Source organism: Falco rusticolus, chromosome 7 (assembly GCF_015220075.1).
Source record: "Falco rusticolus isolate bFalRus1 chromosome 7, bFalRus1.pri, whole genome shotgun sequence".
Taxonomy (NCBI): Eukaryota; Metazoa; Chordata; class Aves; order Falconiformes; family Falconidae; genus Falco; species Falco rusticolus.
Window position 1 is genome coordinate 4,741,363 of NC_051193.1, and position 13,939 is coordinate 4,755,301.

Here is a 13,939-nt window from a genome sequence, read left to right on the forward strand (position 1 = left end):
TTGACCAAGTCATGGGGTAAAATGCACTCAGAATGTCTCCTTTGTGAAACGGGGATGATAATAATAGGTATTTCCCTGGACTGTTGAGAGGAAATTAATTAACATTTGGAAAGCACTTTGAGATTCTTGGATGAAAGATGATGGAGCTGGAATGCTGGCAACATTAAAATAAGTTGGAATAATGTTAATATTTATTGCATACAGCGCTTTCATCTTCAAAGCTCTTTACTAACATCAATGAATTAACAAAGAAAATATTAATAAAGACTCTATTTACCCATAAAATTATTCTCCCAAAGCATATATAAATAGATCTGCCTCCAGTTAAAAAATATTATTAAAAGAAAACCTAAGTACCAATTCCAGTATCATGCACTAAATCCCTAGTGGTGCTGTCCATAGCAAACCTACTTTGAACTGTGAATTATTAGTTTATAGTTTTAATGAGGATAATTGGACCTTAAGTCTAATCCAGCAGCACTGAAGTTACTGAGCGTGCATCACCAACTACCAGGGGCGAAGAATCAAGACGGCAGAGGAAGAAGGAAGAGCAGTGGTTAGAAAATACCTCAGCTTTGCCAGAGAGGCTGTACCAGGCTGCAGTGAGCAGGAGACAGCATTTCCCTCTGCATGAGGATGCTGGGTTTAAATACAGTTTGTGTTGTCTTTGAAATAAGCTATGGAGAACTGAGAAATGCACTGTACAACCAAGAGAGATATGCAGCAGCCCTAGATATTTCTCGGTCAATGTATAGAATTCAGGGCATCCCAGACTAAACTACCCGCACGCTGCTTGCAAAGAATTGCACACCTTTTTTTTTTTCTTTTTGTTAAAGTATGTTCCTACTGGCATGGGCATGACTATCGCATTATCTCTAGGAAGCACAGCCCAGCAATTTACTGAAAAACAGTAAATGAGACATTCCTTCCAAGTGCTTGATCTGCATTGATTTCAAACCAGTGCTTAAAGAACAGCAAGGGACCTTTCCCCTCCGCGTTTCTTTTTCTAGTCACCTTCCCCATCCCAGTCTCTTCAGCTATAAAGATAAATAAAACCAGAGAAGAAGCATTCTGTTATTATTTCCCCCCACAGGCACACCCCCACCCTTTATTTATGTTTCCATGGGTCTCCTTCACTACAGCAAATGCAGAGCTGCTGGCACTCTCTACAATGACAGACTCTGATACATTCCAGAACATAATGGGCTATAATAGATTTTTTAAAATATCTATGGTGCACTTCATAGGCTCTGGAGGTCATTTTAGGCAGCCCAATGTTCAATATAAATATTTCTGTTCAGCGTGTTCTCTGTGCACCAATCAGAAATATGTACTTGCCAGATGCGCATACCACAAAACCAAAGCCGTTCTCTGTTTTCTCCAGACTTACTGTGAAAAAAAAACACATTATCTGCAAAGTGTTTTGTAGCCCAGTCTTGTCAAGACTGTTGCTGTTTCTTCAGAGTTGGCTGAAGGCTTTACAAAGTTATTCACAGATTAAACTGTCCCAGTTAATCTGCTATACAATGACATTCAGGCAGAGCTTCAAATATGTTTGGTTTTGGATAGAAATCAAATGTTACCTTTGGGAAATATGCTTATTATTAGCATTAGACATAGCTTTTGGTTTGCTTCCAATAATTTTGTTGAATTATAGGGGTTTTGTCATTGGGTATTCTTTGTGTCCTGTATTTATGTATCGTGGTTGGAGAGACACTATTTTTTAGCACTGACTGTTTCTAGTGCTCCCAGCGCTATCAGAGAGATTTGCAAACATTAATTATTCTGCATAATGCCTAACACATGGCGAGGATCCAGTTAAAAGCATATCACCTCTCTGATGTGGTCTCATGAGGGTGGCACATTTAGGCACAGGTAGCTTTTTGTTGGCTGGAAAAAAAACCCGTGTGAGCAGGGGAGAGTATTTCTATTAACAAATATGCCATAGCTGCAGAAAGCATTTTAATGACAGGCGAGACTGACATCCAGACAAACAGCCAAGGTCTTTTTCTTACCATGTGATCTTTTCATAATCCTCCATTTCTCTCCTAGATCAACAGGTTCCTCTTTATTTGTCATTGTCAGCTCTTAGCACAAAGAGCCTTTTGTCTGTAGCTCTGACCCAAACACACAAGACTTTTTTTTTTTTTTGTCCGTTCTTGGCCATATGCTTTCAAATGGACTAATGGGTTTCCAAGCTATAAAGCAGAACCTTGACCCCAGAAGGGGAGATGGTTGTATGACAACATCTCTCTGTTTTGACATCATAATTTATCCCCGCTGCAGCTCCACTGGCAGCACGAGCTAGCGAGTAGACAGCACAACCCAGCAAAAATACTTGAACCTGATCTGCTCTAAAGCTCATGCTATGGATACCGACGCTGGAATCGCAGCAGTGGCAGTTTCTGACGCCGAGGCTCAGAGCAGGGAAGACCCGAGCCAGTCAATAGCTGCCTCTTTGTGTCCTTTTCTACTTCATTATCACTGGTGTGATGAAGCTATCACACCTCCTTTCTGAGGCAGCACATGTTGCAGCAGAAATCACACTGGCCGTGAAGCCCAGAGGAACCCTGGCAGAGCCCTGCCACAGTTGCCTTGTGCTCTGTTATTTAAGGTCCCGTTACAGACGCGTTGCTGCATCCATGGATGTCACTCTAAAAATGCATTGCTGAGGAAGAAGCCAACAGACCACAAGAAAAAGCTATTTATTTGCCCTGTTTTCTCAATTTGCTGGACTACATCACCATGTAGCACTCAGCCTGCCTAATTAAGAAGGGTGGAAAAAGTGACTGATGACTTGTGTGAACCTTGGTAGTCATAGTCTGCAATTAACATGGTATGAAAAGAGTTCATAACCCTTTAACTGGCACTTGTTCTGGACTATCACAGAAACCCTTTTGTTTTCCAGTAGAAATAGCGCCAGAGCCAAATTCCTACCTGTGTCTTTCAGGGTGTGTCTTTGCCACATCACATTATATGGGTTTGCTCAAGGTAAAACTATCCTGGAGCTTCAAGGGTGGCCTCTTAAGAGATGTGGTGGGGTGCTGAGGAGAAGGGCAACCTGGTTCTAACTGTTGTTCTTTTTCTCGTTTCACTTCTCTCACCAAAGATTTATATTTTATGAATCTGTCTTCCAAGGACCAGGGAGGGGGGTGTGACCCATTTCATGTGGGAGCCACTTTCCCACGTATTTAACAGAGCTTGTGGGATTTCAAAAGCAGAGCCTCACCGTTTTCTGGTGCTTCAGATGTGGGAGGAGAAGGAAAAGAGCTTCTTATCTCCCCATTCAGCCCTTATCTGAGCCTGCCAGCTGGGTCACACCAGCAGCAAGGGGGAGGACAGGCAACATTTACTGGGAAGCAGGCACAAAGCTTACATGCACGGCAGAAAAGGGGGAAACCTGCACCCAGAAGCACCTTTTATGTTATAAACTGCTCTAGACCCAGGGCTGAGAGGGGGTAGAGAGCAGCACTACATGGCCTAGAGCTGCCATCACCTGCGCAGAGTCAACACCAAGTCCTGCAAGTGCAAAAGCCCACCAACACGTTTTTAAATGACGTGTCAGCACCCCCCCACACAGAGACCAGCCGAAGTCAGTAGCACTATTTGCTGAACTACAGCCTCGGAGGGTCAAGCCCAAGACAAACAGCATTATACCATACGCTGTCTGGCAGGCTGGGAAACAACAAAGGCCAGCCTGTGCTCAGCCGTCCTCAGCATCGCCACACACTCGTGGCCCTCAAGCTTTGCACCAGCAGAGCAATCTCTCCAAAGCCCCTGGGTTGCAGTTTTCCCTTACCAACACTGCTAACCGCCCTTAACGTACAGCATCAGCTCCCCCAAAATTCTGGCTTCGTTGTTGTGACGTGCATTACTTTGGGGCAGCGTGGGCCAAAGATAGAGCCACCGTCTCCCAAGTTACAAAAACAAGTCTTCCATGATTTGTAGTATGTTAAAAAAAAAACAACAACAATAAATCAACCAGAAATGTGATGACAGAATTTCTTTCAGAACCTGTGTTACACGAAAACGAACACTAAAGCTTTTAATTTAGCTAAGATTTCTGTCCAAAGAGAAAGACATACAAGTTGTTCAGGACTAGTTGACAGATGGGAAAACTAAGCCCTCCGTTATTGTTCCATTTGCTGGATGCAAAAATACTTAACACTTAGAGAGGACCTGGAGGATGGGAAAAGCTACAGAAATATCAGCTCTCTGGAGAAAAATTAGACAGAAATGTCCAGGTTTGATCCTGGAAGATGCTACATGCTTCAGCTTGTCCAAAAATGAGTCTTTTCCTTAACGTTTCTCGGCAATTTTCCCGTGGTAAAGCAAAGGAATAAATGGGTGAATTTAGTATTAGACCTAAAAAGCAGAGTTGCACAAGATCCTTTCAGTTTGACGTCTCCACCCAGCAAACTCTTTCAAAACAGTAAGTTCCCTCTTTCAGCTGAAATTTCCCTTTTTTTTTTTTTTTTTTAAGTTGGAAGCCTTTAACTGAAAGATCTTTCTTTTCTCAGCTAATATAAATAGGATATTAATACTACTTTTCCCTTTTTCATTGAAGATGTCCTGCCGTTTTCTTCCATCCGGGAACCAAAAATTCTTTAAAATACTACCAAGAAATAATTGGCATCTCTTAGCCAAATTGCTCAGAAATGGCTGAGCAGTCAGCCCTGTGCTCACATTTGGGCTCTCTTGAACAATGAATAATGAATTAATGGGACATTATGGAGCAGATTTGAGGCCAAATTCAGTTCTGGGAAGCATGGTTATTACGGAGCTACCGTACCAAGGATGGTTCCCTATGCCAACCACAGCCAGGGCTTGAGCCAACGTGGAAATCAACTGTATAAAAGGCTAATAGCCAGAAAGGGTTTAAAAAAAATAAAACAACACACAAAACCAACCACAAGCAACAAATCACACAAGGCCCAGCAATACCCAGTTTCTTCCCCCATGCACAGCAGCAGCACGGCATTGCTGCACGGTTTAAAGCTCTGGGGCTGATTTTAGGCACTCCGAGCTGCGGATTGCCTGTATTCAGGACACCGTGTCCCACAACAAACAGGAGTAAATTGTTGGTGTTTAATTGGTGCCTCTTCCTCTTTATCAGTTAATGGAGTTACAGAGCATTTGCCGGTGCACAGACTCTGCTCTGATTACAGGCTCTGAGCAACAAGGGCTCTTATCAGCAGGGCAGCTTCATGAAAGCATGGGAAAAGCCACATTCCCGATGCCTCAGACACCTCTTGTGGAGCGCTGAAAACCCATCTCTGTGCTGATATCCTGGAAAACTCTGGAAATGGTGAAAGGCTGGAGGGTACAGCCAGGCACCCAGCTAGTTATTCCCTTGCAGGGGTCCTTGTGAATTTACAGTTCATCTCGGGCATCCCTTTTGCTGAAGTGATGGTCCTAGAAAGACAATTGCATGCTCTGTTGTTAACTGGGATGCTGGTTTATCGTCATTCCCTTGGGACACATGTCAGGACCATGTTTTGCTCGCCTGGCTTGCAGGAAAAGTCTTGCTGAAGGCAGCGGGAGTTGCACAAGCAGGGCTTGACCCTCCATCCCCTCCCGCACCCTTCGCTGCACTGCCCTGGAGTTAACAGCCGCTTGCAGATCTCTTTAGGAGAAACCCTGTTTGTGCTTTTAGTCTTTTACTGTTCTTCAAATATTACTTTGCCTGTGGACATTTTTTTTGGGGGGTGGTAAAAAAAAAAACCCAATGTAAATCAAGTCCATTGTTTTCACTACACTGAACTACAGAAAGATTTCAGAACATGGTTATGATTTGCCACATCTGTTATTTTTATGCATTGTTTTCATGCCAAGAGTTTCATAAAAGGTGTTATATAACCGCATTGTATCACATAATTCAACATGTTTCCACAATTAGGAGCCCACGTGAGCATTTAAGCAACGATCTTGCCCAGGGTTTTTCTGTTTCTGTACATCTTTTAGCCTGGCCAGCCTGAGATACAAAGATGACCTGTGACTGCCGTTTCCTCCTTTCTCCTACAGACTCTGCTGTCATTTACTGATGGCCAAGTTTGTCTGTGATCCATGCTGCATGGTTCACGGCTGCGTTTGCATTTTAAAAATAAACATATATTGCTTGAATCCTGTGCACTGTGTAACAGAACAGGCAGAGATTTATCCTGTGGTTACATGTAACTGGCTCATCTCTCTTCAAGACACTAATAGGTCCATTGTTTTCCAAATATTGCAAGATGAGCATTCAATCACATGAAAAGAAAAATACATTTGCACTGAAAGCTACTGATAGACAGTTGGATCTAAGGCTGGAAAAACAATGGTAGAAAACGATTTAAGTGATTAAACATAAAGCTGCTTTTGCTGTTCACTTGACAAGCAGCTCTCCTAACACTTGGCGCTGAACTCCAGGTGACTTGTACAAACCAACCCAGCCATCACTCCTCAAAACCCTCCTGGGGACAGCCCCGTATTTCTGAAGTGTCCCTCCTGTAAATGCAGGAATACACTGTATAGTTAGGGGGGACAGGGTTGGAAAGTGGGACCAAGCCTGCATGGCGGTCTCTGATCACACCCCAACAATGTCCTGACGCCTCTGGCTGCCGGCGAGCAGTGCAGGTGAATAACAAACAAGGAGGGATCCTAGGGGAACCACAGCATTTTCTGCAAAGACCACTTGTGGAACAATTCTGGAGGACCTCAAAGAAGTTTGCAGGCATGGGGTGCCATCCTGGCAGGCAGGGCTCAGCATGGAGCCCACCACCACTCTGGATGCCCACTCTGCAAGGTGGCTTCAGCTCCATCGCCCTTTTTCCCCAGCACCCTCCCCAGTTTAGAAAAAAAAAAATAAAATTATTGGCCATGAAATCAATCCAGAAATATCTGCAAGTCTGTAAAGGGACATGCCATTTCTGGAAGAATCCTCCGAAGGAGACTCTTCCACCTGTGCGCAGGGACCGGGAGTTGGGGTCTGGCAGTGCTTTGCTGTGGAAGGGACAGGTTTATTAGGACACATTATTAGTTTTGCCATAGGTGAACCACTGAGAACTTTGGAAATTTCCAGCCTGGCACTGCTTTAAATGAAAAACTCCATCTATGTTCTCCTGGGTCAGATATTCTGCATGCAGTTTCTAATTTGGACCACAGCTCTGGAAAACTTGATTAGAGCTGTGAAAACGGAATTTTTATTAGGGAGAACTGAGCTCTTGCCAAGGTTTATTTTTCAAGGGAGTAGGACCTAATCCTAGAAGTAGTTCCAGGGCTGTGCTATTCTGGATGCCCTTGCAATGGTTTATGGCAATTATGCAGCCAAACCTGGACTGACTGGTAATGTTTCCTTTGGACAAGTTGCTACAGATGGCAAGCAACTGCAAATGTACTTCTCAACCTGGTGCAGGCATCACTGAAAATGCGTTTTCTCCAACTTGCTCTTTTTTTCCCTCCTCTCCCTCTTCCCCTCCCCCCCCCTTCATTTTTACACAATTAATCTGTTCCCAAATCCAGACTACCTAAAAAACAACTAAGCATTTAAAGGCACGCAGAGAATGGAGTAACGTATCTGTGTTCAGACAGAAGCCTGTTTGATGTAATCACTGGATAGACAAATCTCCTTGCCAGCTTTCAAAGCTTGGATTTCTGCAAACTCAAATACAAACACCCCCCCCTCTTTAGGTGGATGCTTTTCAGGGAATAGCACATCACTTTCCTCGAGGGAGCCCACAAAGGTGATGGCGTGGAGTGACCCTCTGGAGAGAGCTTTACATCTATACAGCAAGCAGTAACCAGACTGAACTTAGCCGTAAATCCAGGAATGCATGGGAAAAGAGCAAATTAAAATGTGCTATACTTGGCAGGTTCCTTTGCAAGCATAGTACTTGTGAAAGGTGACATTAACTGCCTTAGCAGCTGAAGGCTGCTCTTTCTTCCAGAGCTGGGGTAGCACGAGCAGGAGCAGCAAAGGCTTCCCAAGAAGGTGCTCCCACCCTCTCCCAAAAGGGCTTTGCTTTAGGGGTGAGAACTTCTGCCGCACTGCCTGCCCGTGTCCTCCCAGCTGGTACAATCGTTTGGAGCTCACCAGCGGCAGTTTGGGACAGGTTTGGGATGAGGAACCCCCCAGCAAGGCATGCCAAGGACAGGGGCAAGCGGCCCTCAGGGACTTCAAGACCCTCCCTGGGGCGCTTTGACTGGCAACGAGCCGAGCGGGACCAGCACCCCTGCAGCTCTGCGTGCCAGCGCTGGGCAATGCATCCTGCTCACCGCTCCCTTCCTAGGCTACCAATCCATTTACTTGCAACACAAGAGAAGTGGCTCTGGGCAGTCAGACTGCCAGGGTGAGGTTCTCAGGGACCCATCATCCCATCACTGCCTCCAATACGTGAAGGACTGGAAAACGTCCTTTCTCCAGCACAGGCACCCGTTCCCCCCCCCCACCCCCTCCCCAGTTAATCCGCCTGCACTGTGGCAACAGCAGCTTCATTCCTACATGGGAAAATGGTGAGAATTAATTTGTTAGTGTCAAATTATACCTTTGGATGTGCATGCTCAGCTTTTACGGACTTCAGTGAAAGCCTGGGCTTCACGCAGGCAGACATGGGCCTTTCGTGTTTGTAGCGTGCTTTGAAGCTGGGCTGGTGTTAGGAGGTGTGAAATACTCGGGAGAGGCGAGCTCACCCCACTCCGCCACGGTCAGGCAGCAAAGCAAAGTGAAAACAACAGGCGCGATGTGGGAAGTCAGATCCCACAACTTCATTAAGAGTCAGAAAGGAGATCAAAGGAAAGAATTTTCAGCTTAAAAAAAAAAAGAAAAGGAAAAAATGTTTTAAGTTTCCAAGAAAACCACAGAGTTCACTTTGTTACATGAAAATAAATGATTTTGTAAGCAAGGCAGAGCTACCCTGTCGTACGCCCTTCTCTCATCCACGCAGTGCAGAAAGTCTTGTTTGCACCCAAACCTCCATCGATTTAATTAAACCCATACCTCCTTGCATGTGGACATGCCAGCCCATTTACATCAGCTCCCTGCTGTCCTGTCCACACCTGTCCCTAACATACTGAAATGAACCCAAAGGACACCAGCCATACACTTCACAGTGGAAATTAAACTGATGTACACAGAACAGTTAAGATGAAGGCAAGAGGAACCTCCAGCCAGGCGCGGGCTAGACACACACCTTGTCCCCAGCCCCTTGCAGCCAGCCAGATCCCGAAATAGCCAGGACTTTTCCCCTAAGAAAGAGCTTTTTTCAGTTTGCCGAGGTGAGGCTGAGGCAGCCAGCAGCTCATGGCACATTTTGGTCACAACTGCACTTTTCAGGTCCACTTCAGCCACCTGGACAAACAGACGCTTGTGGTGTCAGGTAGGCAGCACCCAAGGGAGCAGCCAGCATCACTGTGAGGCCACCCTGGGTCATCTCCGAGAGGTCATGGCAATGCTGATGACTGAGAAAAAGCAAATATGACACCCAGCTTTGGTCTGGGCAAGGAGGAAGATCCGGAGTGGTGCAGAACTGTTGCCCTCACCAGCATCACCCCAGGAAGGTGGTGGAGCAAATCCTGCTAGAAAGCATTTCAGAGAGGCTTAAATGGTGGCAACTGGGAACAGCCAGCAGAGGTTGCGCAGGCACAAATCATTCCTGGGCACCCGCTGTGATGAAGGGCTGGCTCTGTGGACGAAGGGAAAGCAAGGGGGGTTGTGTACCTTGACTTCAGCAAGGCCTTTGGCATGGCTTCCCGTAGCATCCTCATAGCCAAACTGGTGAGATACAAACGGGATAAGTGGACTAGCAGGAAAACTGGCCAGACCGCCAGGCTCAAATGCTGCGTTCAGGGTGCAAAGTCCAACTGGCAGCCAGCGAGCAGTGCCGCCCCTCAGGATCAATGTTGTCCTTATTAGCCACCTGGGTGAGGGGACAGAGTGTTGGCACCAAACTGGGAGGCACAGCTAGTGCTGGGGAGGACAGATCTGCTGTTCAGAGAGGTGGGGGCAGGATGCGGAAAGGACATGGATCTTGTGAAAGCAAATGCCACGTCCTACCCCTGGGCTGGGATGAGCCCACCTGCCAGCGCAAAGCAAGGGTGACCAGATGGAGAGCAGCTTTGCAGGAGGGGACTTGGGGGTCCCAATAAGCCAAGACATTTGGGGCTGGAATACACGATGTACAGGGAGATGGGGAGGGAGCGGCATTTGTCTGGCCTGGAGAGGCAGAGGCAAAGCGGAGGTCTCACTGCTGTCTGCAGGTCCCAGGTGGGATGGTGCAGAGAAGACAGTCAGGCTTATCTCAGAGGAGCACACTGAGAGGCAACGGGCAACATGAGCCATTCCGAGCACATGATAGGAAAAAACTTTTTATTTTATTATGAGGGAGGCCAAGCACTGGAAGTGGAGAGAAATCCTGGAGCCCTTTCAGATATTCAAGTCTCAGCTGAACAAAGCCCTGAGCAACCTGATGTTGGTGGCCCTGCTTTGAGCAGGGGTTGGACTGGAGCCTTCCACAGGTCCCTTCCAACCTGGATGGGACTTGCTGGTTTCCAAACCCACCCTGGGCAGCCATTGGAAAAGGGAACATGTTTTCCCTGTGTCTCTGCACAGTACTCACCAGCCCGCAGTCTGAGATAATCCTTACTTTCATTGCTATTTTATCACTACAGACCACACTCAAAGTCAGGTGAATCTTACAAACACATCTTCCATAAAGCATGCCATGCTAGCCCAAGATAGACAACTTGTTTTCAAAAAGGTTGATCAGGCAATTGTTTTTCCTCCCTGTCACCAACAGCAAGAAATCAGAAACATACAAAACCACTTTTTTTAGATGCTTGCTGGCAATTTCTTTGCATTCAATGATTAGACTTCCCAAGCAAACGTGTCTTTTTATGATACAGTTGGTGAAACCTAAATAATCCTCAAGGAGGCAAATTAAGGACCATTTTCCTCACTTTTAACTTGGGTGTTAGCCTTCCTAGCGTTCATCCGAGTACAGCACTATTTCTCTGATACCGTTCCATAAATCCGGCAAGAGCCTTATGCATTTACTAGAGAAAAGCATCCTCAGCGACCTGTAACAGTACCACTGGTCTAGTCCCCAGAATCAGGTCCGTGACCCCTTGTTCTGCCTGGGTTCCTCCAGAATTTCCTGGGAAAGGTGCTTTCCCCCCCCCCCCCCCTCCCCTGGATTGTGGGTGTCAGTGAACCTGCAAGGGACACACAAGCCTCCCGGGACCGCCCCTATCCGTGGCACCATGCCACCAGAGCACCCCAGCCCTGGGCAGGCGGGACTGACATCCACCCCTTGCTCATTTTCTTCCCCTCAAGTCCTCCAGCAGAGTTCTGTGCCAGCACGCTTTTACATACCGACGGCCGCCACCCCACGTCACGGCAGCAGCAGCCGTTGCCCTAAAACCCGCGGGACAGTAAGGCCTCTTACTCCCTTGGCTCTCCTGCCCCAAAGCTGCTGCTCCAGGAGCCCCTCGGCAGCTTCATCTCGCCCAGAGGCGATGGTCACCTCTGCCCAGCTGGGCTGCTCTGCCTGCGCCCCCCGCCCCCGGCTCAGCCTTGCTTTCCCCAGGGATAGATAGTTTTGGTGGTTTCCATGGAAGTTGCCCAGAACCTCAATTCAAAACCAGACGAACTCGGGCGAGGAGCACAGCAGAGAGCGGCGCTGGGAACGCCATCTCCTGGCCTCCTCTGAACCCGGCCCCGCTGCCAACGGAGAGGCAACCCGCACCCGAGCTGACCCCGCTCTGCTCAGGGCCAGCAGCCGAGGTCTGGGGCCTGCGAGGCGCGGGTGGAGCGGGTCCCCGCCATGCTCAGTGCAGTCCCGTGCATTCACACCCCCGTGCAAATATCCTGCCTGAACCTGGCAGCTGATGGGTCGGGCACTCCGCATCGCTACTGCGGACCCTCTGGGGAGCATCCCTCGGCCCGAGCCCACCCGTGTCCCAGGGCGACCCCCTTCCTGCCAGAGCAGCGCTTGCAATTCAGCCCTAACTTCAGCACCGTTGCTCAGAGCGCTTCTCCGAACGAGAGGCCAGGCTCCGTCCTGCCACTGCCATTTTAACACGGGGGTCTCTGGCATTTGCACCCCTGTCGAGAGGGGAGCTGCTCCGCAAAGGGGACGTTCAGCTCAGATGCAGCATGGCAGCGAAACCCAGAGCAGACACCACTCTGCCACTGGGAGCCATCGTGTCTGCTTGCCTCCAAACAAACAGCCTTGTGTACAAGAGGAAAATAGCATATGGGGAGATGCCTTGGCAAGGCTGCAGGTCTGGTGATCAGCTCCTTGGAGCTGCCCTGCCACTGGCCTGAAAGAACAACTCCATCAGCTACAGTAGCAAGCAGACCTTCTGCTTCCCCCAATGCCAAATTCATCACAGGCTTGAATGCAGACACTCCAGGCTTTTTCCTGCTTTAATTATTTAAAAATCCTAACTCTGGTTGTTCATTTTCAGGGGCTATTACTGCATTCAACTATTTTAAGAGAGCGGGTGGGGGAGAAACAAAAGAAAAAATCTGAAGCCTTTCCCTCATTCTACTGGTGAAGTTTAATTCACTCTAATTATTTCATATTACTTAGACCATAATAGTTTCATAATTTCTAGTATATTAAGCACTTAATACATTGTGTCATTTGAAGTCGCATATGAAATTCAGCAAAGTACATTTTAATGAGAGCTAAGTAGTGTGAAAATATTAACACAACATAATAGTTCATTTTTGCACCGGCGTTGGTAGCAGCACTGCCACGCACGGTGTGCCCAGGCAGGTGAGCGTGGCGGAGGCCGGAGCAGCTTGGGGGCTGGAGAGCTGCGGGGAGAGTGGCAGTGGTTGCGGCACGAGGGAAGCGGCAGCTGCAAAGGCGTCACACAGCAGAGCCCGGCTGTGGATCCTGGCCAGGGCTGGGTCAGGAGCGAGAGCCCCTCTGAGGCGCAGCAGTACCAGCGGCCAGGGATGGACACCCAGGCCAAGCTGCTCCATGGTTCCTCCACAGGGTCACCCTGTGCCACCTCCAGCCCACGAGGTGCCAGTGATGACCCAGCCAGAGAACTCACAAAAGAAGAGGCTCAGCTGCTCCCCTGCAAGCCTCGAAGAGTCCCAACTATTTAATTCCCTCAAGCAATGCCCTCTCAGCTTGCAGAGCTCAACTCTCACATTTTTATTCACCTCTTTGCTATCATCTCCCTGATCTATACATCCTTTCCATGTCCCAGCAAGATGATTCCCCCTTCCTGTAGGCTTACCTGTGTGAGAGCTGCCACCAGCAATCCCAGCCACACTGATCCCACACAGAGTCACATATTGTAGACACCTTCTGCAGCTCACACAGCGCAAAAGGATGCCTGTCCTCAAACAAGCCACGAGAAGTTGTGCCCGATGGTCTGAGTAACAAGGAGAGCCCAAAGAAAACAGCTGCATTTCCACCCCAAGGTCTTTATAAGCCTCAGCCCAACCAACCATGTCCACCTGCCCCAGCTCTGGCTCCGATGGTCTTCCTCACCCACAGGTGATGGGGATGCTGATGCTGCTGCTCCCGGGGTCAGGCACCCACAGCCCTGTCCCTGCCGAGGGAAAAAGTCACGATGAACTCGCCTAACAAAACCCACGGGGTTTGCTTGGAGCCTTACAGGGGGATTTAGGCTGGGAGGCACTTCTGGAGACCCCCGCCCTGGCCCCAGCTCGGAGCAGGGCTGCCTGGGTGGCAAGCAGAGCCGCTGGCCAACACGGACACCGCTGCGCCGGCAGGATGCGGCCCTGCAAGAGACCCCGGGGGGGGAAAGCTCCCGGTCCCCATTGCAAAGCAGCCCCGCTGGGCGCCGCCGGATCGGGCCCGCTAACCGTGCCCCGGGGGTATGCGGGGCCGCAGCATCGCGCATCGCTGCCCGCGGCCGGGGGGGCTGCACTACCGGCTGCGCCCACGCGGTGGCAGCCCAGGCCGCGGAACCGCTG